Source organism: Sinocyclocheilus rhinocerous, unplaced genomic scaffold, assembly GCF_001515625.1.
Source record: "Sinocyclocheilus rhinocerous isolate Xijiao unplaced genomic scaffold, SAMN03320098_v1.1 scaffold795, whole genome shotgun sequence".
NCBI classification, from domain to species: Eukaryota; Metazoa; Chordata; class Actinopteri; order Cypriniformes; family Cyprinidae; genus Sinocyclocheilus; species Sinocyclocheilus rhinocerous.
The window spans coordinates 857,368-873,220 of NW_015630361.1; the positions used below are offsets into that span (position 1 = coordinate 857,368).

The 15,853-nt window shown below is 35.4% G+C and overlaps 1 protein-coding gene across 1 annotated transcript in view; it reads right to left on the minus strand.

The window, feature by feature from the left end:
• cdh22 (cadherin 22) overlaps positions 1-15,853 on the minus strand; it is a 152,446-nt gene that overhangs the window by 25,806 nt on the left and 110,787 nt on the right. The window lies entirely within an intron of this gene.

A 15,853-nucleotide genomic window follows, 5' to 3' on the forward strand; every position in this document is an offset into this window, starting at 1 on the left:
TATATACTTATATATTATATATATAATACTTATTTTATTTCAGGTAGTTGCTCGGGCATAATTTCTCATTTTAATTTATAATGTGTGTAAAAAAAACAAAACTAAAAACTAAAACTTAATAAAAAGTACATACACAAATAAAAAAAAAAGAATAATAAAAACTAAAATTAAACTTCAACTAAAATGAAATGAAAAAGAAAACAGAAAATATTCAAAACAAATATTATAAAACTACACACACACCAACCGTTTTTCTTGTTTTATACAGTGCTTTCACTTATTTTTCTTTATTAATAATCTTGATTAATATTCACTTCTATGCATATAAATCCTTTTTTAACAGTAAATTTATATTTTGACATTAGCTGGTGCATGAACTAACAATGCATATTTGTAAATTATAATCAAGATTAATTTTTAAATGCTCAATATTACTGTTGTACCATTACATTTAACGGATACACATGCAGCACATCATTTTGCACAGCTTTGTACAGGTTAAATATTACAACTTATGCAAAAAGCGAATATACTGCACTGTGAAGCCAGAGCACTTTGCATTCAGAAAGCACACTATAAATGACCGCTGTGGACCTCCTTTCTTCCAAAAAAACTGTATTTTTTTTGTCATATTATGCTAAAACTACACGGAGCTCTCTCGGAATTACAGTCTCTGTGATAAATCAGAAGCGCGAGGTGGAGAAGTTGTTGTGGCAGTGAGAGTGGGTGTACTTGTGAGCGCCATCGGGCCCAGTCACTACATTAGCTGGATTGTGAGACAACAGATGGAAGTGTTTAGGAGGGCGGGAGGAACAGAGGAGCGGCGGAGAGGGAGTGGGCGGCTCTTCAGACAATCCCGCCAAAATTCCCATGTTCTCTCATTGCTCATTTCTCATTACACGCTCATCAAAAGCCTCGCACGGCGTTTATGTCAATTTTTAGGGAGGTGATAAAAAAAATCCAAGTGTAATTAGAGGAGAGAGGGAAAAAAAACCTAAATTTAAATTCTTTCTGCAAAGTCTTTCCTGCGCCCTAAAATCAGCGAGGAACACTCGCGCTTGCTCGGATTGGAAAATGAAAAGGAAAGACGCGCACACACCGGGAAAGTGAAAGCAAGGACAAATGCTTGTAAGGCACAGCCGTATACTCAAAGGAGACCCCACACTAACACTGATGTTTCCCCTTCAAAATGATTAAAGCTGGAGTTTCCAGGAGAGGCAAAGTGCTTGTGTTTAAGCCTCAGTCCTCCAGGACGCGCTCGTTTGACGGGCTCCGCTTTGACTCCACCGCGCCGCTCCCGCGAGGAGAAACCCACCATTCACCGCCACAGCCTTTCAAGAAATAGCCGCCAAAATTCCCATGTTCTCTCATTGCTCATTTCTCATTACACGCTCATCAAAAGCCTCGCATGGCGTTTATGTCAATTTTTAGGAAGGTGATAAAAAAATCCAAGTGTAATTAGAGGAGAGAGGGGAAAAAAACCTAAATTTAAATTCTTTCTGCAAAGTCTTTCCTGCGCCCTAAAATCAGCGAGGAACACTCGCGCTTGCTCGGATTGGAAAATGAAAAGGAAAGACGCGCACACACCGGGAAAGTGAAAGCAAGGACAAATGCTTGTAAGGCACAGCCGTATACTCAAAGGAGACCCCACACTAACACTGATGTTTCCCCTTCAAAATGATTAAAGCTGGAGTTTCCAGGAGAGGCAAAGTGCTTGTGTTTAAGCCTCAGTCCTCCAGGACGCGCTCGTTTGACGGGCTCCGCTTTGACTCCACCGCGCCGCTCCCGCGAGGAGAAACCCAACATTCACCGCCACAGCCTTTCAAGAAATAGTTAGCACAGAAATGCGCATTCTGTTCACATCGTGTCAGTTCAAACCTGTACACTTTTTCGTTTTAAAAGAAGTCCATATGACTCATGCACTATATTCCAAGTCTTCTGAAGTGCAACGATAGATCGACAGCAGTCAAATTTCACAGAAATGTGAACTGCTGCATTGTTTTTTTTTTTTCATATATCACTTCACTCTGGTTATGTTTATTGAGATTTATGTCTTTCTATTTTAGTTTTTTGACATTACCAAGCCTAGAGAGATACTTTTAAACAATGACAACAACATTCTATTCTATTCTATTCTATTCTATTCTGTTGCAGCATGAAAACCATGACATTTGGCATCAATATATTACATTTACATGTATGCATTTGGCAAACGATTTTATCAAAAGTGATGTGCATTGCTTTTAAGAAATAAATAAATCAATCAATAAACATGCACATAAATTAATATGTATATTATTGGTTTTCTTTGAAAATGCTGGAATGAAGTTATTTTCATGATGTTTGGATCTGTTAAGACATCTTGATCCATATTCCTTCACTGATTCACCACAAATGACTCTTTTGAACTGGTTCTTTTATAAGAATCAGACCAAAAAGGGGATATTTGTAATTAGTCTTTTTTTTTTAACAGATAGATATCTTATCATGATCAAATCCAGTTTAAATGCCTTCCAAGATGCATAAAAAAAAAACCTAAGCCAAAAAAAAAACTATAAATAAATATGCATGCAAATAAATACATCACATAAATGAATAAAGACAAAGACATAAATACATATACATGCAAATAAATAAATAAATAAATAACATTTAAGTGACACTTCCAAATGTAATTTTAAAAATGTGAACGTTCCTTTTGACAAAAAAGGGAGATTATAAGTCATAACTTCAGCTTAAATTTCAGTCTGTTTTTACAAAGCTATTGTATGACTTTACTTTTAAAGAACTGTACTTTTATGGTTATTTTGAAAGCCATAAGCACCATAAACTCTCTTTGTATGTCAGAGTCTCTTTTATGATCCTGCAAACAACAGCAGACATGAGGGTGAGTAAATGATGACGGAATCTAAATTTGTGGGGTGAACTATTCCTAAACTAAAGCGACATATCTGTTTAATGACACAAGGAAACTATCATCTTTGAGTACTAATGTTTGCTACTACCGAATACTATTTAAGTATACTGTGCACAGCATGTTTGTGCCCTGAGGTGCTAATGTAAGAGTCTCATGTAAGAGCTGGACTGCATATCTACTCAGATTCTGGTTTAAAGCCCACAGACTGTCAGTCACGCTCACATGGAAACACATTCTGGCACAGAGAGAGAGTGCGGTGTTAAGATTCATTCATGGCTGTGTGCTCAGTATTGTTACTGCAGTCTGTGAGCAGCAGGCAGGCTAGCCAATCTTTACCAGGGTGAGTTAAGGTAAATGTAGGGTAAAGAAGCCTCTCTTTCCAGTCCTTGACGTTGAACACATGCAATCTTCTACTGTATTTTTAATCTTAAAAAAAATATTTTCTGTAAAAGCTGTGCAGGAGTCCAACCTGGATCATGTCTAGATGACATTCCCTGTCTCAACTTTCCAATCCAATCCCAACCTGTCAAACCAACCAGTCTAACCAACCGACCAACCAACCAAACAAACAAACAAACAGACAAACAAACATACAAACAAACAAACAAACAAACAAACAAACAAACAAAACACATATATTCTTTTACTATGATAAAAAACTTTGTGCTAAAACTCATCTCTTTAAAATAACATTAATGACAATTTATAATACATTTATGTTAAAATTAGTTAACAAAATAATTAAGATTCAATAATATTTAATATTATTAATATCAATAATAATTGAAAACATTTTACAGCACTCTTCAACCATACTTCCACATAAAAAAATTAAAAAAAACAGTAAATGTTATTAAACATTTCTTATTAAACAGTAAACATCAAAAAAAAAAAAATATATATATATATATATATACATTAATCATAATCCATCCATAAAATTAGGGCAAATTTATTTTATTTTTTTGTTTTATTTTAGTTTAGTTTAGTTTTGCATTTCATTGCATTGTGTTTTAGGGTGATAACAATGTCCTGGCAAAAACATTACCAGTATATTTTCCATTTTTCCCCCTTTCACAATAACACAGTACTTTGGCCCGTATTTTTACAAACTTTTCTTAGAATGTAAATTAGCACTGACCGGCATAGACATCTACGCAAAATTAATTTAGTCTTTTTTAAATGGTTAACCAGCTACAGAATGAGACAGAACTCCAGAAAATACAAATGTTGTTGACGCTGGAGTAAAACTGCAGGTGTTGAATCCCCAAAACATATTTCTCATAAGTCGAGCAGTACTTGCAGCTGATAATGTTTCTGCTTGATTACATCCACAGCAGCATTAAACTAAACACTAACCTGTGCTTCCCATCGGCCTCATTATTCACAGCGCTCCACTTCTGTCTGCGGCTGATAATGTGACGCCGGATGCGTTTAAGAGCCTTTAATCAACACACACAAACTCCTGTGACTTTCTTCACATTGTCTGGGGGCCAGAAAAACAGTGTTACACAACACGAGATCTCCAGCCGCATGACAGAGGACGGGGGAAACGGGACACATGTTATACTTTGAAGATGTTTGTTTATTGGTCTCTTCTCAGACTGAAAGGGAAGTTTTGTGGGACTCCTGCTGAGCGCCTGCTTTCAAACGTCCTTCATCACAGCATCGCTTTAGTGCTCGCCGATGAAATGCTGCTCACTACTGTGGAAAGTTGGGAATTGGGAAACGGTGCTTATTGATTTTCTTTAAAAATGCTGGAATTAAGTTATTTTCATGATGTTTGGACCTGTTAAGCTTTCTTGAACCATATTCCTTTATTGATTCACCACTCCTGAACAAATGACTCTTATCATGGTTTTCTTTTTTTCTATGAATCAGTTAAAAAGGGGGTATTTAGTCAATTCATGCATTTTTAACTAATTGTCTAGATATCTGATCATAAAAATATATAGTTTAAACATCTTTCAAGATGCATTCAAGAAAAAAAAAATCCGATAACTTTTTGCTTTTATATGCCAAACTTGTAATATCTAGCAATATCTCTTATATAAGAAGATCAGATTTCTATCCATTTATATTTAGCATTGTTGTTGTTGTTGAAGTTAAGTAAAACAAAGCAAAAAAAAAGTCAAATATTACGTTGAAGTATTAAAATAGCTAAAACTAAAACCGAAATAAAAATAAATTAAAGGTAAATAGAGCCATAGAAAATAATAAAAAATGACAAAAGCACATAATATAAAAGTAAAGTAAAAATTACGATTACAATATAAAATAAAAGCTAATTCAAAATATTAGGAAATACTATAATACTTACGTTAAACTAAAACTACTTAAAATATTTTTTGTTAATTGAAATAAAGCTAAAATAAAATATAAATATTGCACACACAAATTAACAAAACAAACCTAGAAACTAATTGCTATTAAATAAGTTTAAGTTGAAGTACTAAAATGGCTAAAACTGAAATGAAATTAAATTAAAGCTAAAAAGAGCTATTAAAAATAAATAAATAAAACATAAAAATGTCAAAAATGCACAAGCTAAAGCTCAAATTAAAATCTAAAATAAAAGCTAATTCAAAATATTAATACTACAGTTTTCAAATAATACTACAATAATACTGTTTATATGACCACATTTATGACCAAATGGAACATGCATGATCTGACCGATCAAACAGCATAAAGTGATTCACAAATGGGTTTCATACCGTTATGAATGAATGTAATGAATTACTCACCGATTCGGTCTCCCTTCATCATAATTTCAAAAAGAATCATTATGATTCGAAAACATAGGACAGAACTCTTTACGACAAAGTAAATGTAAGTAAATTCAAAGCAGAGAAATTGTACATACATGTTGATGAAAGATAAAAAACAAGCATGCACTGATGAATCAGAAACATGCATTAAGATATTAAACAGGGTCAATTCTTCATGTTGACTTTAAGGAACCAGAGCTGTTAATTGGAACTATTCTAATCCTTCCTATTTTGTGACCCTCATTTGTTTAATGAGCTGTTGTTTGGATGGTAAAAGAAAAAAAAAAAGAATGAAGTAAACAAGGGTAAATGAGAACGCAAACTATATTAAAAAGAATAAATGAACACTGTTTCCTTAACAAACGTTAATTGTGATGCCAAAGATAGAAACAACAAAAGGTCATCTGATATTTCCCATTTCGAGGGCAAAACTAATGCCTGAGGGGTGAAGGATTGGGATGGAAAAACGCTGAGAGAAACAGGGACTTCTGAGAAAGAAAGACTGAGAAAAATAATGTGGAGGAGAGAGAGATTGTGAGAGGGAAGCAGTGTGTGGGAGTTTATTGAGTGGCAAACACAGCTCCCTCAAGCAAAATCATCTAATTAGATTTCCATCCAACAGCCCCCTCATGACCCTTTAAGCTGCGCGAGGCTCGGAAAGTGAGAAGCCAAGAGTCTCCCAAAAGTCTTCCAGGACCAAAGGTCCTCTCCGAAAGTCTTCCTCCGGCTCACAGATTAGGAGGAGGAGGATGCTGACCTCTGAGACGGATCGAGAAGTTCAAGGAAAAAGAGTTTTCATTCTATGAGTTTGCATTGGAGTGATGAGGAGAGGAACTGACTGCAATTAGTTAGCAAAGGCGATAATTAATTTGGGCATTGAAAACCTGGAAATATCCGGGTGATTTTCAGCCAGGAAAAATCAAAGAAATTTATAAAATATTCAACAACTGATGAACAATTACATCGTAAATAAATAACTCTAGTTATGCTCAGATTTAAAATATTGAATTGGCTAGGAATTGCTCTTTGCGACTGCAATCACCGTAAAATAATTCAATCACAGATGATTGCATGGAAAACCACTGATCAAAAAGTTGGAACCCTGTTAAACACGCTCGCATTTCTCTTTATCAAGTAGTGATTCATTTTAGAGAATCGGTTCATACAGATGATTCAATAAACTGGTTCAAAAAAGAGAATTTGAGTCATTGCACAGAAATCCCAGTGCTACTTAAAAAGAAATTAATGATCAGTTTAGTAATTCATTAACAAATACATTTTTAAAAAATGCAATAAAATATATATGCATTAAAAATGCTATAAAAGGCATTTACAATGAGTTATTCTATGTAAAATAATATTTTAAAATCCTTGGCAAGTTATCACAAATGATGGCATGGAAAATCACTGATCAAAAAAGGGGACCTTGTTAAACACGCTCCCATTTCTTTTTATCAAGTAGTGTTGGCAAATCTGATTCATTTTAGTTCAATTTCAATAATAAAAAAATAGATTTGAGTTACTGTACAGAAATCTTAGTGCCGCTTAAAAACACAATGAAGTAATCAATTATTATCAGGCTTTTTAAAATGCATTTAAATAGCTGTATGCCTATAAAATCCTATAAAATAAACCTTTTAAAATTATTTATTCTGCATAAAATATATACATATTAAAAAAAAACTGAATCCCTATATAAACCTCCCAGAGCCAACTAAAAAAAAGAAAGAAGAAAGTATAAATTATATTATAAATGTAGTAATTAACAAATGTATTTTTAAAGTGCAATAAAATAGCTATGCAATAAAAATTCAATAAAGTTTGCATTGAAAGTTATTTTATTTTATTGTTACATTAAACTATATTTTTAAACGAATTAAACGGACAATTATAAATACACAGTGGCAGTCCATTTGAGGAGGCAAGAGAGGACGAGGCGACGAGCTGAGAAAAAGTAGCTCAACTAAAGATTTATTGCCGTTCTATATAGTTTACTTACTGAAAGGCAAACCTCAGATGTAATGTATGTAACAATTTGAAAGATGTATTTTTTTCTTCCACTTTAAGCACTACATGAATGCCAGAACAGGCTCACTGCATGACCAATCAGAACGGATATTCAAATGACACAGCACCATTAACTACCATCCAAATGCAGCCAAAAAAATCAAAGGGAGAATAAATGTAATTTCCCTCCTGCCACATAAATAACCCTCATTATCAAGGTGACCTTTCAATTACTCCTCAATTCACAATTCACATCAGCCCCCTCTGAAAATGCTCTCATGGAGCACCACTGCAAATGTAGCTATGTGTTTGTCAATTTAAAACATGATTGATTTATATTTTTACTTCCAAAATAATACCTTAAAAAATTGATTCCTAAAACTCCCAGTTCACAGCTTCAGTCGAGCCTGAACTTTCAGCAACATAATTCCTGCTATTTTCCACAGAAGTAATGAAATATAAAATCATATGTGCTTTGAATGAAATGAGGGAGGGTCAATTTTCAGTTTTGGCTGAAATAACCCATCTGTAGGAGTGAATTCAACACAGGTGTCACCATGCGATTGGGAGCCAATCCATCTCCACGGCCGTCTGAGCGTGCATGCGTGCGCATGGGAGCGAGAGTGTACTTTTCCCCTCAAACATTAGTCACGTAACCGGGACTGTCCCACGGGAGGACCAGACCCCTGTGATCTGTCACGGAGAGCCGCTCGGTGCATTTGATGTCCTGTGTGGAGCTGACAGGCCTCTCGTCCCCGGGCCGTTCTTAGTATTTGCCTTTCCACCCGGTCTTTCCCTGCACACGCGACTCTATATGATATCTGTCTCTCCTCATCCCATCAGCCTAAATACCACAGGGTTACGTGCTCACACCGCTTCACATGGCAATCTGAACAAGGGTCAGGCGTGTAGATAATCAACGAGATCATGAAGGGGACGCGCCGTGAATAGGAGACCTCTGGAAGGATAAACTTGAAATGTATCTTTGTACATTTGCATCTTTTTAAAAGCCCACTAAGGTAATTGTGGGAAGATGCATCACTTTTCTTACTATGGTACTGAATAATTATCAAATTAATGCACTGTGGTATTTATATTTACAGTAGCAAGTACCATGTCTTTAAAAAAAAAAACATGGTACTACTACTATCATGGGATTTTGGAAATTATCATGGTATTCTTGGAAAATAGTTTTTAAATGGTACTTCCAAGAAAACCATCATAAAACACGGCAGGACCATGGTACCATTTTTAAGTAATGGGAAATATTTCAAATACCATTTACAGAAAAATTACCATAGTGCTACCATATTTGGGGGGTATTTACAAATGGTTCATGTCCCAAAAACATGGTAGTACCATGGTATAATTTGTAAGTGAAGAGAAAGTGATCAAAACAAGACCTTACCGAAAAAAAGTACCATTATTTTACCATATTTTGGGGTACTTAAAACAAAACAAGGTACAACCATGGTACTGTACATGTTCTAAGAAACATGGTAATACCATGGTGCTATTTGCAAGTGAAGAGAAATAGTTCAAATAGCATTTACAGGATAAAGTACCATCATTTTACCATATTTCGGGGTACTTCCAAGAAAACCTTTGTAGTACCACAGTAAGTGTTCTAAAACATGGTAATAGCATGGTATTATTTGTAAGTGAAGATAAATGGTTCAAAACAAGAACTAACAGAAACAAGTTCCATCATTTTACCATATTTTGGGGTACTTCCAAAAAAACCATGGTAGTTACCATGGTAAATGTTCTAAAACATGGTAATAGCATGGTACTATTTGTAATTTAAGCGAAATAGCATTTACAAGATAAAGTATAGTTTACCATATTTTGGGAGTATTTACAAGAAAACCATGGTAGTACCATAGCACATATCCTAAAAAAAAAAAGGTAATACCATGGTACTATTTTTAAGGGAAGAGAAATAGTTCAAACTGCACTTACCAAAAAAAGTACCATAGTGTTACCATATTTTGGGGGTACTTCTACGAAAACCACGGTAGTACTATAGTACGTCTCCAAAAAGTACCATGCAATTATTTGTAAGTGAAGAGAAAGTTCAAAACAAGAACTTACAGAAAAAAGCACTACCATTATTTACCCTATTTTGGGTAAGAAAACTATGGTAGTATCATGGTAAGTTCCTAAAACATGGTAATAGCATGGTACTACTTGTAAGTGAAGAGAAATTGTTCAAAAACAGCCCTTACAGAAAAAAAGCACCATAGTGTTACCATATTTCCAGGATTCTTTTTACATGCTGTCATGATAATACTATGGTATTTTAGATCTAGCACAATAGTAATATGCATTTTTGGATAATAATTATATATGACAACACTAATGTGTATGTTAGCACTAGCTTCTTTTTCCCACTATAAAATCAAAAGCGCGTCCCGTGGATCCCGCGGCCAGCAGATCTACCCGACACTTCAATCCGCATGAGCTCATAAACGCTTTCTCCTTCCATGTCTAACATCGGTGTCACAGCGCTGGAAGGGGAGTCGCGCCCCCTGAGCCAAAGCTGCTTATGAGCTATCGGCTAAGTCCTTTTTCATGTCTCTAGCCCTCTTTCTCTCCCTCCGTCTGATTTATTCACCTTTTACACACAAACAAATACGCTGTGTTGTCATCCTTCAAATGGGATCAAACTCCATGCATTTAGCGGCTTAAGCTAATCTGATTTCACTGTTGTTCTATCAGAAACGCAAGCGGTGATGCTAGCGAGCGCTGGAGCAGAGAAAGGCGACGCTAGCATGGCACACGAACAAAGCTTGATAATTGGGCTAGCAGTAGAGTGCAACGTCATGAGAAATGTGAAAGCAAGCAAGTTTTTGAATCACACAACAGGCCACATGAAGAGAATATCATCCGCTTTGCAAAAAATACAAACACTTTCTTGGGGGGCAATTTTATGACTAATTTATATAGGTAATTTTCGAGCAACACTGACTCAACATGTTGAAAGCAAAAAATGGCTATCATGATTTATTCAAGATTTATTCAAAATGCAACTTATGTAAAGAACATAAACAGGTTCCCTCTCGTGCAACCAAAAAGGACCGTCTCACCCGATCCAGTGTTTATGTGGAGGCCAAGCTTTGTGCATCTCCTACAAAGCGCCAATCTTAGGTGAGAGATAAACGAGTGTAATTGCGTGTTCCTCCACAGGCCTAATTTCCAGCCCAATCACCAGAGTGATTAATCACAGAGCCAGAGTGTGCGTAAAGTTTTAACACACAAACTGCAGCATCTCCAGGCCTCCGCGGGCGTCTCTTGCTCACCTAAGCCAATTTAGTCGACACAACGCAATGGGGGACCCTGGGGAGGCAGACTACAAATCACGTAAACATGCTACAGGTTATCGTAAAGCTATTACATCGCTGAAGCTGCAGCAGGGGGCTTCCAAAGAGTCCTGCGTTTAATGAGAGAAATTTATTACGATAAGCTGTCACCGGATTGCACTTTACCTCTGTATTTGGGGGACCGAGACGCTTGCGATTTTTCACCTTAAATGTGCTTCACAGCGGGTATCATGGCCCTTTGGTCTGAAACGGTCCTGCTGGAAGATGAAACGTCTTCTGAGCTCTTATGGACTCAAACGGCATCTTTTTCAGCATATACTGGTATTGTGTTGCGCTCGGTCTTTGTTCTGTCCAGTGAGTTGGACGGATGAAAAGCGGCTCCACAGCGTGACGCTACATCACAGGATGCATGGTGATTGTTAAGGTGTGAACGCCACCCATATCGCTTTAAGTTTCTCTGGCTCATCTAACAAGAAAAAACATGCTCTTTTGTGTCTCCCTTCTTTCAGGTTTTACTTTATTCTACTTGGTAACCCTTAAAAAGTCACTGCTGGTGACTCTGTGGCTTCTCACACAAGTTTCCTTTTAGTTCTGCTTTCCAAGAACATTTTTGAGTATTTCAGTTTGCATATAATGTCAACATGAAATTTGAAATCAACCAGCCTTTCTTTCTTAAAAAAAAAGAAAAAGAAAAACTATACATATAGAACTGTGGCAACGTCTCCAAGACGCTTCAAGAAACCTACCTGCAAAGCTACAGTACTGTTAAAAGTTTTAGGCACTTGTGTAGAAATGCTGTAAAATGAGGATACTGTCAAAAATAATGTCACAAATAGGTTTTCTTTATCAATTAACTTCTATTAACTAAATGAAATCAACATTTGGTGTGAGCATCCTTTGCGTTTAAAGCAGCTTTTTCCCTCGGTGCACTTGCGCATAGTTTTTCAGGGAGTTTTGCAGGTGGGTTTCTTGAAGCGTCTTGGAGACGTTGCCACAGTTCTTCTGGATTGAGTCTGTCTCAGTTTGTTCTGTTTCTTGTGTAGTTTTACCTGCACACAGAAAGGGTCTTTAGTCTTAATTTTCACAGCTGTCATTCATATTCACATGATTAAATGATTCTTTATCTCTGGGGTTTTATCCAGAAAAAGACTGGTAGTTAATTTAATGATTCACAGGTGACTTTAATTATTCACAATTAAGTAATTACTAGAACAACTATTTTTCACCTGGGCATCACATTTACTGTATGCTTATATGCAGCATAATTTCATTGCTTAAGACTTGTTTCTAACATAAAACGTAATTGAAACAATTAAAATTGAGTTTCAATGCTTAAACCAATGACAGAGAATAAATTGGTGCTTCAAAAATTCAGCAAAAAAAAAGAAAAACCTAACAGGACACACAAAATATATATTTTTTATTTTAGTCTTTCAAACTGAACTTGGTTATTGTCACGGTCAAGGTGTGTGGAGGCAGGCAGGATGACGAGGACGACAAGGATTCAAATAAGGATGTTTAATGTAGAGACAACAAGGCAGATACGGGTAGATGAGACACCCCCTCATGGTAACATTCACAATAACCGACAACCCAAATACCAGAGACAGGAACAGATATAGTGCAGATAACGAGGGGCAGACAGGTGAGCACAATGAGGTTATTATCTAATGATTATATGGGCTAAACCAACACAAGGGGAAGAAACCACAACAAACAGTCCACAGGGGTGTTACAGTTATTTAATGGTTAAATAACTTACAAAAGAAAGCAACATTCATTCTTTTCTTTTTCCAAGGATGAAAACGGAAGATGACAAAAGCCATTCTTACACACAGCCAAAAATGTAGTACAAAGGTTACTAGTTCTGTACAACAAAAAAATCTCTGAGCATCCTTAATCCAGCAATAACAGTCCTCATTCAGCGCCTCTATTGTGGAGTGAAGCCCTCGAGAAGAAGAGCGCAGACACACAGAAAGGAGGAGTGCACACAATTTTCCATGACATCTCCAAAAACCAAGCAAACCTTTTGTTGTTCTTTATGTTTCACGGCCGCTCTACAAGAGGCAGGAATATGTTCGGCGGATCAACAAATAAACACAGCTTTGAGGAAATAAACAACTTAAAAACAAATTCTAATAATTCCAGTCAGAGAGAGAAGAACTGGGGTGATAAAGCACATCATTGTCATGACAATAATGCCATTATTAAAAAAAAAATAAAAAAAAATCTTGTTATTTGAGCTAAATATATTTTGTTATTTAATTTTTCTAATTTCAAACAAATATAGCTCTTTAAGCCCCATTTCCCCTTTAATTAATTTACATGTTTACATTGTTCTCTATAATTGTAATCATGCATATATGTCAATTACCTCACACCGTGACTACCGCCATTGAAAAGCACATGCTAATGGCTGCATCTCATCATATCTTGAATAAAAAGACATGGCACAGTCAAATGAAGTACTGTACCTGCTCAATGTCAAGTGTCTGGATTATCAGAAATTATTCTACATGCTACATGCAATTTGTTTACATGGAACAGCATTCTATAGATTTTCATGGTCAATGGCAGTATGAAGTGAAAACCCTACTTGATGCTTTCTTCAGATGAATGTTTAGTGTACTGTACTTCATAAAAGCCAGTGTAGCTCTATTTCAAAACCTTTCAAACTTTCTCAAAGTAGTCTCAAAAACACCTAATGCCCTAGAAATGGATGATACCTTTTAGCTTTGAGTAAGACCATGTAATTCATTAAAAATCAATTGATTTTTAATTTCATTTAGTTTAGTATATGTTAATATTTGTTAACATACAAAATCAACAAGATGTTAATAAATAACATGAAATAATGAATTATTATTATTATTATTATTATTGTTGTTGTTGTAGTTGATTTTTATATTACAAAATATGGTCAAAATTGTATATTATATATTAACATTTGTTAACATTTAAAATCAACAAGTTAATCAATACAAAATATTTAACAACAACAACAACAACAATACTACTACTACTACTAATAATAATAATAATTATTATTATTATTATTACCAAATATTGTCTGTCTATCTTTTTTTTTACCAACTATCGTCAACATTTTTTTATTATACATATTTACATTTGTTAACATTTAAAAACAACAAAATCTATAAGTTAAATTAAATGTTAATTATGAAGAATATATAACATTTGCTAACATTTAAAATAAACAAGAAGTTCATAAATATAAAATAAATCTAAATATATGTAATAAATATAATGAAATAAAAAAAGATATAAAAAAGTTGAAATGTTGATTATAGATAATATTTATTTATCCATTCCGATTCATTTGGCGGAAGAATCAGTATCAGCTATTACTCATCAAATCAACTGCAATTGACTACATGGGCTCAAGTCACTGTCCCCCCTCCTGAGTTGGTTAATGTTCCCGACCATCTGTGGCGTTCACCATACGATGCTCCGCGCAAAAAGTGCTGCCGGAAAAGAGGATGCCGTGGCAGTATCATTGTTAAATCTAGAACGCTTCTAGCAACAAACCTGAGGTCCATGCGTCAAATTGTTACGCTATTCCCTTGACCGATCAGCTTCCCGGGGTGGTTTAGAGGGATCGGGTGGATGGATCCAACCGATCTTTTCTGAAGCGGTACGAAGGATCATTCCACCACGTTGTCGGGGGAGAGGCGTGGATCATACGAATCATACGAACCTCCGCTATTTGCACCGTGAGCAGCCTCGTATCAAGAAAGTAACAGCAATTCAACGTGCACAGATAAACGCTCGTTCACTAGTAAACAAAACTTTCATCCTGAACATTAACAAAAACATTAAAACCCATTATAAACGAGGCATTTGTTGCATCCAGTGGGGACATAATTACGGATTATAATGCATCCTGTGGCCTCGGGAGACAAGCCAAAAGTTTCCTTAAGACCTATTTATTCTGCATATAAAACATTAGAAATTAGATATTTGTTTAATTTTTATTGTGTGTTTAACTGTTAAAACAAAAAGTATTTGTTGTTTGTCTCAATAAATTGGGTTAATTTAAAAATACAGTGGTTAAATTTATTGAGATCACTTCTGAAATTTACAGAAGACAAATGTGAGAGCTCTCTTAGTGTAGGAGAAATGTCTGAGCACAGTGTGTGATGTTGTTGAGATCTCTTCTAAAGCTTTAAAAGAGACAAATGTGAGTGATCCAGTGTCTTTAGCTAAGGAGAAAAATCTGAGCATAGTGTGTGATGTTGCTGAGATCTCTTCTAAAGCTTTAAAGAAGACCATTGTGAGAGTGTTAGAGTTTTTGTCTCAGGAGACAAGTTTGAGAAGCAGGAGACTCAAGCAAAAGTTTCCATTCAATCTTAAGGTAACCTCATTTCTGTCTAGGAGACTGAAATTTACAGAAGACAAATGTGAGAGCTCTCTTAGTGTAGGAGAAATGTCTGAGCACAGTGTGTGATGTTGTTGAGATCTCTTCTAAAGCTTTAAAAAACACAAATGTGAGAGAAGAGTTTTTGTCTCAGGAGACAAGTTTGAGAACCAGGAGACTCAAGCAAAAGTTTCCATTCAAGGTAACCTTAAGGTAACCTCATTTCTGTCTAGGAGAAATATTTAAAATGGTAAAGATCTCTTTTTTATTTTATTTGTCTTCCCTCTGGTTAGCGTCAATGTCGTTTATCTACACCATTTCAATCAAAGACAATACATGCATTGTCATATATGAAGTTGTTTTATGTAGATAGTGTTTTATTGCACAGTGATATTACATACATGCAAAAATGGGCTGTGCAAGACAACATTTTAATACTAAGCAAAGCAAAAAAAAA